This window comes from Helianthus annuus, chromosome 7, assembly GCF_002127325.2.
Source record: "Helianthus annuus cultivar XRQ/B chromosome 7, HanXRQr2.0-SUNRISE, whole genome shotgun sequence".
NCBI classification, from domain to species: domain Eukaryota; kingdom Viridiplantae; phylum Streptophyta; class Magnoliopsida; order Asterales; family Asteraceae; genus Helianthus; species Helianthus annuus.
Genome location: NC_035439.2, coordinates 50673303 through 50687503, shown reverse-complemented (window position 1 = coordinate 50687503; position 14201 = coordinate 50673303). Strand labels below are relative to the sequence as shown.

The following is a 14201-nucleotide window of genomic DNA, read 5'->3' as shown; positions in this document are numbered from 1 at the left end:
AAATAAGATTGTCAGTATTAATCAATCAGCTTTTGTCCCGGGTAGGAAAATTTCGGATAACATTCTTCTTACACAGGAATTAATGGATAATTATTGTGACAACCCTCAAAATTCCATGTATTTCGTACAATTTATTGATGATAATTAAAGTGCCTAACTGCTCTCTGATTTCTGTGTTATATTTACATGTGCTTGTTAACATACTAGTAATGTACAGAAAAGTTACCAAATAGTCCGTTATGATTTCCTAAGTGTTAGAAATTAAAAGTGTTACAAAAATATATATAAAAGACATTTTACGGATTAATTAAGCACTTTAACGGAACAGTGCCAAACCGAACAACCGGACTTTACCCGAAACATAAAAATATTGCCAAACACATTGTTTTTACTTTTCTGAGCTAGTTAGGGTCCCCGAACACCCTAACACACCTTATATTATAACACACACACTAATACACTAACTATGCACTTTAAAACTAACTAGAATGTAACTAGTTCCATTACATCCCAACCCTATACCCCCCCCCCCTTATTGACGGTCACCATGGGGGTGACCTACCCTTGCTTGCTTTTGATTATTATATTTGTTAATGTTGGGCCATAAGAGGCATAATATATGATGGATAAAGAAGATAAGTGTGACAACTCGAACTTTAGACCTATCATTGTGTAACATACGTGAACGTGTTATGATTTTACAAACTTTGATGCTATTGAATGTTATGATATTTACGTGCCTTATGTGTGTATGTTGTGTGTACACGAACCCAAATCACACACTAAAACCCGATTACACCTTATAACCGGTCATACAAGCCCTTTGGGCCACACTTTGAAATCGGACCCCATGAGGTAACCGAGTTGGGCTCGGCCCACTCCCCACTCGCAAACACAAATCCTTGGTAAGGGTTTGGTTTCTCTCATTGTTACAACTTTCATAACACACACAAACCCTATTGCTTTCTATCTCTCTCTCGGTTTGCTTAGGACCCGACGGCACAAGACCATCCGATCCTCCTCTTGTTTGGATCACCCTTCTTCACTTGTAATCGGTTAGTATGTTTGCTTGATTTATGTATGATTACCGGTTGTGAAGTCTTTATGTTGCATGATGATTTTAAGATTTGATCAATGATAGTTAGTGTTCATAAAATTGGCTTGCTCATGAACCGGATATAGGTGATTGTAATCGGCTATATGTATACGTGATTAAATCAGATTGTAACCGGTTAATATGCTAACTAAATCGGATTAATGGATGCTCATTGATTGGCTTTGTGAATGTTAGAATCGGATGTGTTGATGTGTTTTGATAAATGTTCTTGATTTTGGATTATTAATGTTCATATGAAATTCATGATAAAAGTCCTGTTTGATCGATGATATGTTTTTGGTTGATTTTGGAATTGAAACTGATTTGATCTGAATTGTGAAACTGCCTAAGTTGTTTGCTAGAATCACGGATAAGTCAATGCAGGAATTATGGAAACCAGTTACACACACGGTTGCGACTCGGAACCACTCATTGCGAGTCGGAACCCCACTCGAGACCACAAACAGCACAAGCCGAGACAATGGTTGCGAGTCCCGTTGCGACTCGTAACCAGACCATGATGAGCCGAAATCACCAGTTGCGACTCGCAACCTCCTGTTGCGACTCGTAATCTCCGGCTGTGACTCGTAACCACTGGTTGCGACTCGAGATCGCTGATTGCGACTCGAGACCTCCTTGGCACGTACCCTGTTTTGGGCCTACACTGTCACGGGCCCAACCTTATGACTGTTATGTTATTGGACTTGTTTACATAGTTGCTAATTGGACTGTTTATGTTAATTGGGCCGACTACTTGGACTCGTTACTTGATATGAACTGCTGTTACGGTTATGTGATTTGCCATGATCATACTTGATACCATACGTGATACAAACGTGCTACATACGAACCTAACTTGCATAGTAACCATGATAGGACGTGGTTGATTCCTTACTTGTATACTTGAGCATTATACTGTCTGCCGAGCAAACCCAGGTGAGTTCACACTTCTACTAAGGCATGGGATTCCCGGGTCGTGGGAATGGGATAAAGGTTACAATTGACTAAGAACGTACATATGCTTTCCTAGACTATTACCTACCATGATCCTCGGATGTCAGGACGGTTCCGTAGGTTAGGATAACACCTACGTGGTCATATGCCAATCACTGCCTCGGATGTCAGGCACGCACGTAAAACCTACGTGTACGCATTACTTACTTCTATCCTCGGTACAAAGGATACGTACGTGAAACCCACGTACACCCCCGCGTCTCCTATCCTCGGTTATGAAGGATACGTACGTAAGACCTACGTACACCCCATACGCGCTACTGTTCTCGGAAGAAGAACAGGGATGATACGAGTAGTTAATACGAATAGTCTAGTGGTCACATAACATGGGAAGCCCCCACCTATACAACGTACTAACGGCCCAGTAGAGCCACCCTTTACTTACTGTTACGCACTTACTTATTGTGAACTCGCTCAACTAGTTTGTTGATCATTCTGTTACATGCCTTGCAGATCGTTAGGTACATGGAGCTTGCACAAGGAGGAGCCGGTCGTTGTGGACAAGGATCGTTATTACTTTGTTAGACACTTATGACATTTCAGTACTTTTAACTTGGGTTTACAATAATGCTTCCGCTACTTAAACAATGCTTGGTTTTGAGACATCGATCATGTCTTGATGAATTACTTTAATGACTTTTATTATTAAATGCTATGTTTGATATGATTGATGGCTTGATCCTGGTCACGTCACGCTCCCAAGCGGTGGTACTCCGCGTGTGGATTTTGGGGGTGTGACAATAAGTGGATTATAAATAAACACACAAGGTCACCATTCTCTCACTTCCAACACTTAACACCAACAAGCTTCTTCTTCTCCTCCTTCCATACCCCACGACCGCCACCACCAACCACACTATCACCACCATCCAACCTCCATACAAGTGATTCTCATACACTCAAAGGTGCAAGGAGTCCTACAAACAAGCCCGGTGCACTCGGAAGTTCAAGAACCACTCTAGTTTTCTTTTATCCACCACTTTTACGCCTTGTTTCTCCCCTAGCCTTGTGCTAGTAGTAAGTGTTATAAAACATCATCTTGTTCTTGATTTTAGTGGTTAATAGATGGTCGAATGATGAAATGATTAGAAACACTAACGAACATAATCTAAAGTCTTGAACATAAGTGTTAAAGGGGTGGATAAAGAGAAGATATATGGGTAAATCATGTGGATCTTGTGATGTTTTGATTATTACATGTTGTTTGTTAGTAAAAGTAAGATGGATCATCATCTAGAGATACTAGTTCATGTTTAAGAACATGAACTAGTAAGATGTAAATGTTAGAGTTATGAAGGATGATGAAACCATCCACCCATGAACTTGAAACTTGAGTAAATATAATTTTTCTTGAAAAATAAGGTTATAAATGTCACACCCCGAAATATCAGAGCTGGCGTGACTGGACCGGTATCTTCATTGCACAGCGGAAGCAAATAAGCTAAGACTTCTCGAAAATGAACGCCGCTAAGTACTCGAATTCCCATGGGTTCTCCTATTCCAACCGTTCCATAGTTTTGAAAATGCAACCTGAGAAAGAAACATGCGAAAAATCAACATAAAGTTGAGCGAGTTCATAGTTTGTTTTGAAAAGATTTAATATAAATCTTTTAGATAACCGGTTTTAAAGTTGTTGAGAAAATATAGAAAAATCATTTTCTCGGCATAATATATGAAAAACTGTGAGTCTAGCCCACAATAGTCTTTGTGCATTGCACGAGAGAGAATGGGCCGAGCCCAAACGCACCTTTGTAAGCAGGATCAGCGCGTCCTCTTACTTAGGTATAGTTTGAAAAGCGTTACCAAAGTTTGTAAATCGATGTATTTGTGAGTTTCCATCAAATGAATCTTATGAATATATGAAGGTTTTAGTGTTGTAAATGGGTATGTAAAGCGTATATGAACAGGTTGATCGTTAATGTTTCGCGAGGACATTAACGTATGCGGCGACATAGGAAGTACTCAACCTGTGTAGACGGTTTTTAGTGTCGAATCACCTCGACTGTGTCGAATCCCCTCGACTGTGTCGAATACCCTCGACTGTGTCAAATCACCTCGACTGTGTCGAATCACCTCGACTGGGTCGAATCCCCTCGACTGTGTCGAATCACCTCGACTGTGTCGAATCACCTCGACTGTGTCGCCCGTACCCATTAGAAAATCATGCACGTTTCGTAAATATGAAGGCATTTTGTAAAACCGGTATGTTTGATCGAAATCATTCGTAAACCATTTAAGTTCCTTGAAATTCATTCGCAACACGGTTTAGAAATATGAGTTTTCGTTCATCGAAAAGTTGTTTATTTTTGCAAAACTTGCATGTCTTTCCACCCCCGAAAACATTTGTAAAAATGTAAAACTAGAAAAAGTGGGGGTTATGAACTCACCTTGACATTCCTGTGCAAAGCTAGCTTAACGTGATTCCGTAGTGTCGTTGCAAGAACGTGAAGTAGCTAGCGTGCATCTATAGTATTCCTAACAGGGAATAACTTATCAGTTTCTAGTTTAACAACATAGTTAAACTACGTGTCCGAGCTCTACCGAGTCATTAAGAAAACGACTCTACGAGGGTGTTGTTATTTTGGCTTAGAATAACCATTCTATGGTTATTTGATCCCGTTTATAATCGGGATAAAACGAAGTCTCGAGATCGACTTAGTTTTCAAGTGATTAAGATATATATATTTATATATATTCAAATATAAATATATACCTGCGATGTCGTGTTGGTTGTGAAGTAGAAAGCGTATGTGAATAGTAGTATGACTCTTTCGAAATGTCGTATATGACATGGTAGTATACCGTTGTAATTTCGTAGGATGGAAACAAATAGATATATACATATATATGTATGTATATATATATATATATATATATTCAAAAGCTTGACGTTCAAAAACGAGTATAACAAATATATTCCTGTTATAAGAATATTCGGATCCGAAATAATTGAAATAAATATAGGCAATTATATTTATTTATATGACTTCCGAATATTAAGCGTTTGAAATAGTTTAAAAACTATATTTAGTTTGTAAGAGAGTTTAAGGTCGGCGTTTTAAAATAAATATAAACGATTATATTTATGTTATAAAATAACACGAAGTAACTATGTTTGAAATAAATATGAACAATTATATTTGTAAAATCCCACGAATTAGCGACGTTTGAATGAAATATAACTAAGTATAGTTATGTTGTAAAAGCTTCCGAGTTTTGGTCGTTTGAAATAAATATAAAGAATTATATTTATTTTAATTAAGTATCGGGTTTTCGTAACTAGTAATGCATTTTTGTCAAAGTGTTATAAACTCGTTTCATATGTTATAAGACGACGCTAAAATAAATATACTTCTACATTTATTTTATAAGAAAGCTAGTATCTCGATAAGTGTCGTCTTTAATACAATATAAGTTTCGCAAACCGGGTTTTTAACGAAAATCGGACAGAGCTTCCTCTGTTTTTGGACGACCCCGACAACTAAGTGTCGATATATTTTTTCAAAATTCAATCAATTCAACACATATTATGCAATTTACGTGAAATATATCAAAACACTAAATATTTAAAACCAAGTCACTAAGTGTCAATTCGCTAGTCGGGTCGAGCTCGTATAATATTTGTCGTTTTCATTAGTCGGTTCGGTTTGAGCTCGGTTTCGCGTTAAATTAGTATTTATATAAATAATATAACAAAATTCGCATCGTTTAAATTTTACCGAGCCTCGTGTTGACTTAGTTGACTGTGTTGACCAGCAGTTGACTGAGTTTGACCAGCTTTGACCAGCTTTGACCACGTTTGACCCGTGTTGACCAGCAGTTGACTGAGTTTGACCAGCTTTGACCACCTTTGACCAGCTTTGACCACCTTTGACCCGTGTTGACCAGGGTTGACCGGACCCGAAACTGAACCGAGGCACTAAAAATGACCCAAAACTGCCTCTTGACCCGTGTTTGACCTGTTGACCGCGTTGACCCGAGCCCGAGAGCGTCCCGAACTTAAATTTTCACCCGAGACGAAAGTGTTTCGTATGGACTCTACGGGTCACTAGGAGCCCAAAAATATAATTTTCGTCGAAAACGGACGGTTGGAACCTCGCCAAAACCATGTCAGAAGTCGGAATTTCGCCGGAGAATAAAATTTCTTGAAAATTTGCAGAAATGCTCCTCAAGTCCCGATCTAAGCATCTGCAAGGTCAAAAGTTCAAAACGGACTCGCCGGAATTTGACCGGAATTTCGCCGGAGTTGGCATAGAGCTTAAACCGCTAAGAATTAGCTAAAACTAACCTCACCACGCGATCCGGAACGTCGGATATAGTCGAAAAAGTGTACTCTTGGCCGAAAAACGGCCGCCGGAAAATTCGCCGGAAAATCGTCGGTTGCCGGAACTCCGCCGGAAAGTCGCCGGTCGCCGGAGCTCCGCCGGGAGTCGGCCGGAATTCTCGCCGGACTTATTTCTAGTGAGAGAGAGTTGAGAGCATGTGTGTGTCTGTTGTTTGTTCCAAATGAGAGCAAATAAGGGGTAAACTCCCTTTATACTAAGGGTTGGTAGGATGGGCTTTGGGCTTGGGCCCAAGGCCCGCAAGCCCAATTCCCGAGTTTAAGTGGCCCGAAATCCTCTACGAACCCGTCTTCGAAACCCGAAACCACCGTAACAAAGAAAAATAGAATTTTTAGATTTAAAAACGTGTATTATAGTGTCGGTATTTGTCGTTGTCGCGTCCGTGTGTCGCTAACGGTAAAATTTCGCGTAAGAGACGTTCGCCGTTTTAATCCATTTTTCAATCCAGTTCGACTGTAGCTACTAAAATTTCATTACGAAGCTAAATGTAGCGTAAAATTTAAGTTTTAAAGGTTGTTCGCGTGCCCGATGCTCCCGTTTCGTTGTCGGTGCGTTCCCAGCAGTCGCGTTTCTCGTTGTTGTTTGCGTTTTGCGACGTATGGAAGTGAAATAAATTCACAACATTAAATTCATAAATATAAACTATTCGTAGAAAATCCGTATTTGTCGGCGTTGCCAGTATTTTGTACGGTATCAGTTCGTTGTTGCAGATTCCACGCGAATCTTCATACGCGTACTGTAAAGTTGTACAGACGTTCCTAGGCCTCCAAAGACCTGATCAAGGTAATTCGTGTCTTAAACACTATTTATTATCGCTAAACGTTTGTTAATCGCGTAATTAGAAGCCGTTAAGTACCAGTTGTCACATTCTCCCCCTGTTGCAGAAATTTCGTCCTCGAAATTTAGGCTATGTTATCTCCTCAGAGTTGTGTCGTTTCGTAGGTAAGTCCGGATAATACTAAAGTGAGTGACAACTTGATTGAATCAAGACTTATTAAAATTACGTGAATGCAAGGACATTTTGCATCAACAAGAACCCAACGGCTCAATGAGTTTGTTCTAGAAATCGATGTCAAGTGAACGAAGCGTAGTGATACTATCACCAACGCGACCAAGTTTACGGAGTTCAACAAAAGGTGATTTTCAACCAATAGAATTCCAAATGAACGTTCATAGTATGCAAATCAATTTTTTTTTTTTTTTTTGTGAAACAATAGAATTCACTACCAATGAAAACTTGCGTTGGTTGTTGTATGATTGAAACTCGAATTCAACAAGCTCAAATGAATAGAATCACAAAATAATTTGTCAACTACCGAACCATTAAATGAATAAGATAAAATCAACGTGTCGCAAGGATACACCAAAATGAAATACAACCGAACCTGGTGTATCGTCATCTTAATACATAGTTGCATTAAGACCATTTAAACGATGAGTCAAACGAAACGCATATATAGTTTCGCATGAACGACCGATCGTGATTAGCATAAACTAGAAGTTTATACTGACGCCACAGGGTGTCGTAGTGAATGAAGTAACTCGATGATAGCGGTGACCGAACAAGTATCACCGTGTATTGCATGAAACGCTCGATCATGATTAGCCCAAGCTACAAGTTTATACTGACACCACAAGGTGTCAAAGTGAATAAAACAACTCAATAATAGCGGTGATCGAACAAGTATCACCGTGTTTTAAATCAAATGAAGGCTCAACGAAATAAATGTGGGTGTTCCCAAACAAATCCCATAGGATTTTCAATTGAAAATGAAACAAATAAATAATGTTTTTCGATCGAAAATGGAAGAGCAATAAATATCACAAAATGTTCGATCGATGCTAAAAGAATCGTTAAGAGGTACACCGAAATATGACATGAACTTGTGTACCATTATCTTAATACACGATTGTATTAAGACTGCTTTAATATGACAATTAACAAAGAGGATTTAATATCAATAAAAAAAATAATTAAATCCGTACATGAGGTGAGCAATGAGATTAGCGCAAGCTTCAAACTTGTGAAGAACGCCACCACAAGGTGATCGTGATCAAAGAACGATTCAATGAAGTCAAAGACCAAACAAGCCTGTTATGGTTCAAAGCAAATTAAGTGCTTGTTGGGATTATTTCGAATATGATGGCCTCAATCCATCACATGGAATCTTGAATCGAATATATATTACGAGCAAGTTCAACAATTGAACTTGGTTGAAACATAATCCAACAATGAATTCATGTATCAATGAGAAAGTTTAGACATGGCCACAATGAAAAACCATGTATGTCACTCAAAAGAAAATGAGTTTTCCAAGAAATCCGTTGACTCGATACCAAGGAGTCAACATTTTGCAATAATACGAGTCGTCTAGAATACAATATAAAGATTTAGTATAGCGAAATAATATATGAGATGTTGACAAAACAAACATTCGAGGTGAAACCACATGCGTAACAAACAATGCATGTGTAGCGTACGAATTTGTCAAGAAATAAGCAAATGAGTGTTCGCTATCATGAAATAAAAGCTTTGTGATGCAATGGCCATTAGGGGGAGTAGAAATGCAAAAATCTACTCAATATATGTAAGAAGTCGAAATTTCAACAAAAGAAATGTAAGGACTTTACCTGGAATTTCGAACATAGCGTAATCGCCATAAGTGAAATAGGGGGAAATGCGAAGACGTGCGACTTCTTTTGCAGCGCCAACCATTGTAAGTCTCTTCAGACTAAGTATCTACTGTTGTGAAATCTTGTTTTAACGTACCTTAGTGTGACTCGCGTCCTTTTCAAGATCACGTGGCAATGTACCGCATTTCGGTTGTTGTTTCTCCCGCTGACGAGCTTAGCATCGTTGTTGTCGTGACCATTTGTGGTTTCCCCAAGGCCCTGCCTCGAAAGTCGTGTGTGATGTACTCCGACGTCCGCTGACGTATAGCTTAAGTTTCACGTATACTTGTGCACTAATGTTTCGTTCTGCGTAGAATGTGATGTACTCCGACATCCGTCGACGTATAATTTGAGTTTCATGTATACTCGTGCACTAGCATTTCGTTATGTGTAGGTTGCCTGCGGGGGTAATTAAAATAGCATAGACAATATAGATAATAGCGTTTGCGTAAGTTAATAATTGCAGTTCCTGCGTGAGGACGTTTAATGAATTTCGATGTAAGTTTCTTATCAAGAGTTTTCCAAAGGTTCAATATGCGTGTTATCAAAACCCTCCAGGTTTTTCTTACTGTGTACCGTGTATCAATCACAACACTTGAGTACTTTTAAAACCAAATTATTGACTCATTGTTTTCGGCAACGGTTGGAACCCATATTCGAGTCTTAGGCGTTCGGTATGTGTTTAAGTCTTAACAATCTAAGACCCCAGAGTATAGTGTGGTTAGAGCCTAGGTATCTCTACAGAAACCTAATTCGCTGAAACCTATAGCTATGATACCAATCTGTCACACCCCGAAATATCAGAGCTGGCGTGACTGGACCGGTATCTTCATTGCACAACGGAAGCAAATAAGCTAAGACTTCTCGAAAATGAACGCCGCTAAGTACTCGAATTCCCATGGGTTCTCCTATTCCAACCGTTCCATAGTTTTGAAAATGCAACCTGAGAAAGAAACATGCGAAAAATCAACATAAAGTTGAGCGAGTTCATAGTTTGTTTTGAAAAGATTTAATATAAATCTTTTAGATAACCGGTTTTAAAGTTGTTGAGAAAATATAGAAAAATCATTTTCTCGGCATAATATATGAAAAACTGTGAGTCTAGCCCACAATAGTCTTTGTGCATTGCACGAGAGAGAATGGGCCGAGCCCAAACGCACCTTTGTAAGCAGGATCAGCGCGTCCTCTTACTTAGGTATAGTTTGAAAAGCGTTACCAAAGTTTGTAAATCGATGTATTTGTGAGTTTCCATCAAATGAATCTTATGAATATATGAAGGTTTTAGTGTTGTAAATGGGTATGTAAAGCGTATATGAACAGGTTGATCGTTAATGTTTCGCGAGGACATTAACGTATGCGGCGACATAGGAAGTACTCAACCTGTGTAGACGGTTTTTAGTGTCGAATCACCTCGACTTTGTCGAATCCCCTCGACTGTGTCGAATACCCTCGACTGTGTCAAATCACCTCGACTGTGTCGAATCACCTCGACTGGGTCGAATCCCCTCGACTGTGTCGAATCACCTCGACTGTGTCGAATCACCTCGACTGTGTCGCCCGTACCCATTAGAAAATCATGCACGTTTCGTAAATATGAAGGCGTTTTGTAAAACCGGTATGTTTGATCGAAATCATTCGTAAACCATTTAAGTTCCTTGAAATTCATTCGCAACACGGTTTAGAAATATGAGTTTTCGTTCATCGAAAAGTTGTTTATTTTTGCAAAACTTGCATGTCTTTCCACCCCCGAAAACATTTGTAAAAATGTAAAACTAGAAAAAGTGGGGGTTATGAACTCACCTTGACATTCCTGTGCAAAGCTAGCTTAACGTGATTCCGTAGTGTCGTTGCAAGAACGTGAAGTAGCTAGCGTGCATCTATAGTATTCCTAACAGGGAATAACTTATCAGTTTCTAGTTTAACAACATAGTTAAACTACGTGTCCGAGCTCTACCGAGTCATTAAGAAAACGACTCTACGAGGGTGTTGTTATTTTGGCTTAGAATAACCATTCTATGGTTATTTGATCCCGTTTATAATCGGGATAAAACGAAGTCTCGAGATCGACTTAGTTTTCAAGTGATTAAGATATATATATTTATATATATTCAAATATAAATATATACCTGCGATGTCGTGTTGGTTGTGAAGTAGAAAGCGTATGTGAATAGTAGTATGACTCTTTCGAAATGTCGTATATGACATGGTAGTATACCGTTGTAATTTCGTAGGATGGAAACAAATAGATATATACATATATATGTATGTATATATATATATATATATATTCAAAAGCTTGACGTTCAAAAACGAGTATAACAAATATATTCCTGTTATAAGAATATTCGGATCCGAAAAAATTGAAATAAATATAGGCAATTATATTTATTTATATGACTTCCGAATATTAAGCGTTTGAAATAGTTTAAAAACTATATTTAGTTTGTAAGAGAGTTTAAGGTCGGCGTTTTAAAATAAATATAAACGATTATATTTATGTTATAAAATAACACGAAGTAACTATGTTTGAAATAAATATGAACAATTATATTTGTAAAATCCCACGAATTAGCGACGTTTGAATGAAATATAACTAAGTATAGTTATGTTGTAAAAGCTTCCGAGTTTTGGTCGTTTGAAATAAATATAAAGAATTATATTTATTTTAATTAAGTATCGGGTTTTCGTAACTAGTAATGCATTTTTGTCAAAGTGTTATAAACTCGTTTCATATGTTATAAGACGACGCTAAAATAAATATACTTCTACATTTATTTTATAAGAAAGCTAGTATCTCGATAAGTGTCGTCTTTAATACAATATAAGTTTCGCAAACCGGGTTTTTAACGAAAATCGGACAGAGCTTCCTCTGTTTTTGGACGACCCCGACAACTAAGTGTCGATATATTTTTTCAAAATTCAATCAATTCAACACATATTATGCAATTTACGTGAAATATATCAAAACACTAAATATTTAAAACCAAGTCACTAAGTGTCAATTCGCTAGTCGGGTCGAGCTCGTATAATATTTGTCGTTTTCATTAGTCGGTTCGGTTTGAGCTCGGTTTCGCGTTAAATTAGTATTTATATAAATAATATAACAAAATTCGCATCGTTTAAATTTTACCGAGCCTCGTGTTGACTTAGTTGACTGTGTTGACCAGCAGTTGACTGAGTTTGACCAGCTTTGACCAGCTTTGACCACGTTTGACCCGTGTTGACCAGCAGTTGACTGAGTTTGACCAGCTTTTTTTTTTTTTGGGTAAAGGGTTACCCCGGTAAATTTTATAAATCACCAACCAAATAAAACAGGGTGTGCCACGACATTGACACACACTACTAGTCAAGGCAAACCAAGACTAGAATATCCAAGAACCAACCAAAACGACAAAAACATACAACCCGAAAAAAAGAAACAAAGCCCGACAAAACTAAGTCTCTAACAACGTGCTAGCCGAACAAAGACAAGCACTAGCCCGGATCACAATCCAAACTCTTCACCGAGATCTGCCAGGTTTCCAAAAGGTCACGATGCTTCCGGTCATTCCGAAGCTTGAATCCCATAATCTTCAAACGAACCGTACTGATAATAACATGCGAGAGCATCTCAGGGGATCGTTGGACACTAGAAAATAACCGGTTATTCCTCTCCTGCCATACATAGTACGAAGTAGCCGCAATAAGGATCTTACCCACAATCCGGTCTAGAGTTCTAGAATTTGCGTTTTGAATCATCCACTGCATAACCGAGGACCATGTGTTGTTGACACTCTCCATGTTGACCCTTTTCCTTACTGCTTCCCAAACCTTCGTGGCATAGGAGCATTGAAAGAAAAGGTGGTCTCTAGAATCACGATCATGGTAACAAAGAGGGCAACACATAAGAATCAGATTAGTAGTACTACCCGCTTCCCACGCAGCCATCCTGTCTTGCGTCTTTAATTTATTAGTCATTACTAACCACATATGAAATGAATGCCGCGGGATGCATTGGCTGAACCAAATTGAGTCGACCCAAGCAACCCTATCATCCCTATGCCGCAAAGTGTTCCAAACATCCCAAGACCGAAAATGACAAAGGTTCCCTTCCATATCTTTCCAACTACACCGATCAGCCATATCAACTAAAGGATGCGGAGAAGGAATGTTTATAAGAACCGGAAAAAGATCGAACCAAGCTTGAGGCCATTTCCATTGTCCGATATCATCAATAATATCCGCAACAGTAGACCGAAGGTTGAAACCTGCATTGGCTATTGCCCGAGGAGATATAAAGGATCTAAGAGGGCTACAAGAACACCAGTTATCACTCCAAGCATTCGTTTGCCGACCACTCAAGTTTGACCAGCTTTGACCACCTTTGACCAGCTTTGACCACCTTTGACCCGTGTTGACCAGGGTTGACCGGACCCGAAACTGAACCGAGGCACTAAAAATGACCCAAAACTGCCTCTTGACCCGTGTTTGACCTGTTGACCGCGTTGACCCGAGCCCGAGAGCGTCCCGAACTTAAATTTTCACCCGAGACGAAAGTGTTTCGTATGGACTCTACGGGTCACTAGGAGCCCAAAAATATAATTTTCGTCGAAAACGGACGGTTGGAACCTCGCCAAAACCATGTCAGAAGTCGGAATTTCGCCGGAGAATAAAATTTCTTGAAAATTTGCAGAAATGCTCCTCAAGTCCCGATCTAAGCATCTGCAAGGTCAAAAGTTCAAAACGGACTCGCCGGAATTTGACCGGAATTTCGCCGGAGTTGGCATAGAGCTTAAACCGCTAAGAATTAGCTAAAACTAACCTCACCACGCGATCCGGAACGTCGGATATAGTCGAAAAAGTGTACTCTTGGCCGAAAAACGGCCGCCGGAAAATTCACCGGAAAATCGTCGGTTGCCGGAACTCCGCCGGAAAGTCGCCGGTCGCCGGAGCTCCGCCGGGAGTCGGCCGGAATTCTCGCCGGACTTATTTCTAGAGAGAGAGAGTTGAGAGCATGTGTGTGTGTGTTGTTTGTTCCAAATGAGAGCAAATAAGGGGTAAACTCCCTTTTATACTAAGGGTTGGTAGGATGGGCT

At 39.2% G+C, this 14201-nt stretch overlaps 1 long non-coding RNA gene across 3 annotated transcripts; it reads right to left on the bottom strand.

Annotated features, from left to right (window-relative positions):
* Nucleotides 1–4515: 4515 nt before the first annotated feature.
* LOC110928842 lies at nucleotides 4516–6603 on the bottom strand. 3 transcript variants are annotated; one of them, XR_002586713.2, is made up of 3 exons: nucleotides 6399–6603; nucleotides 5830–6298; nucleotides 4516–4574 (listed from the first exon to the last, which is right to left on the bottom strand). It is a non-coding gene; the product is annotated as an uncharacterized LOC110928842 (long non-coding RNA). The 3 variants fall into 3 exon arrangements; XR_002586711.2 differs by having other exon boundaries at nucleotides 4525–4585; XR_002586712.2 differs by lacking the exon at nucleotides 4516–4574 and having other exon boundaries at nucleotides 5646–6298.
* Nucleotides 6604–14201: the final 7598 nt, after the last annotated feature.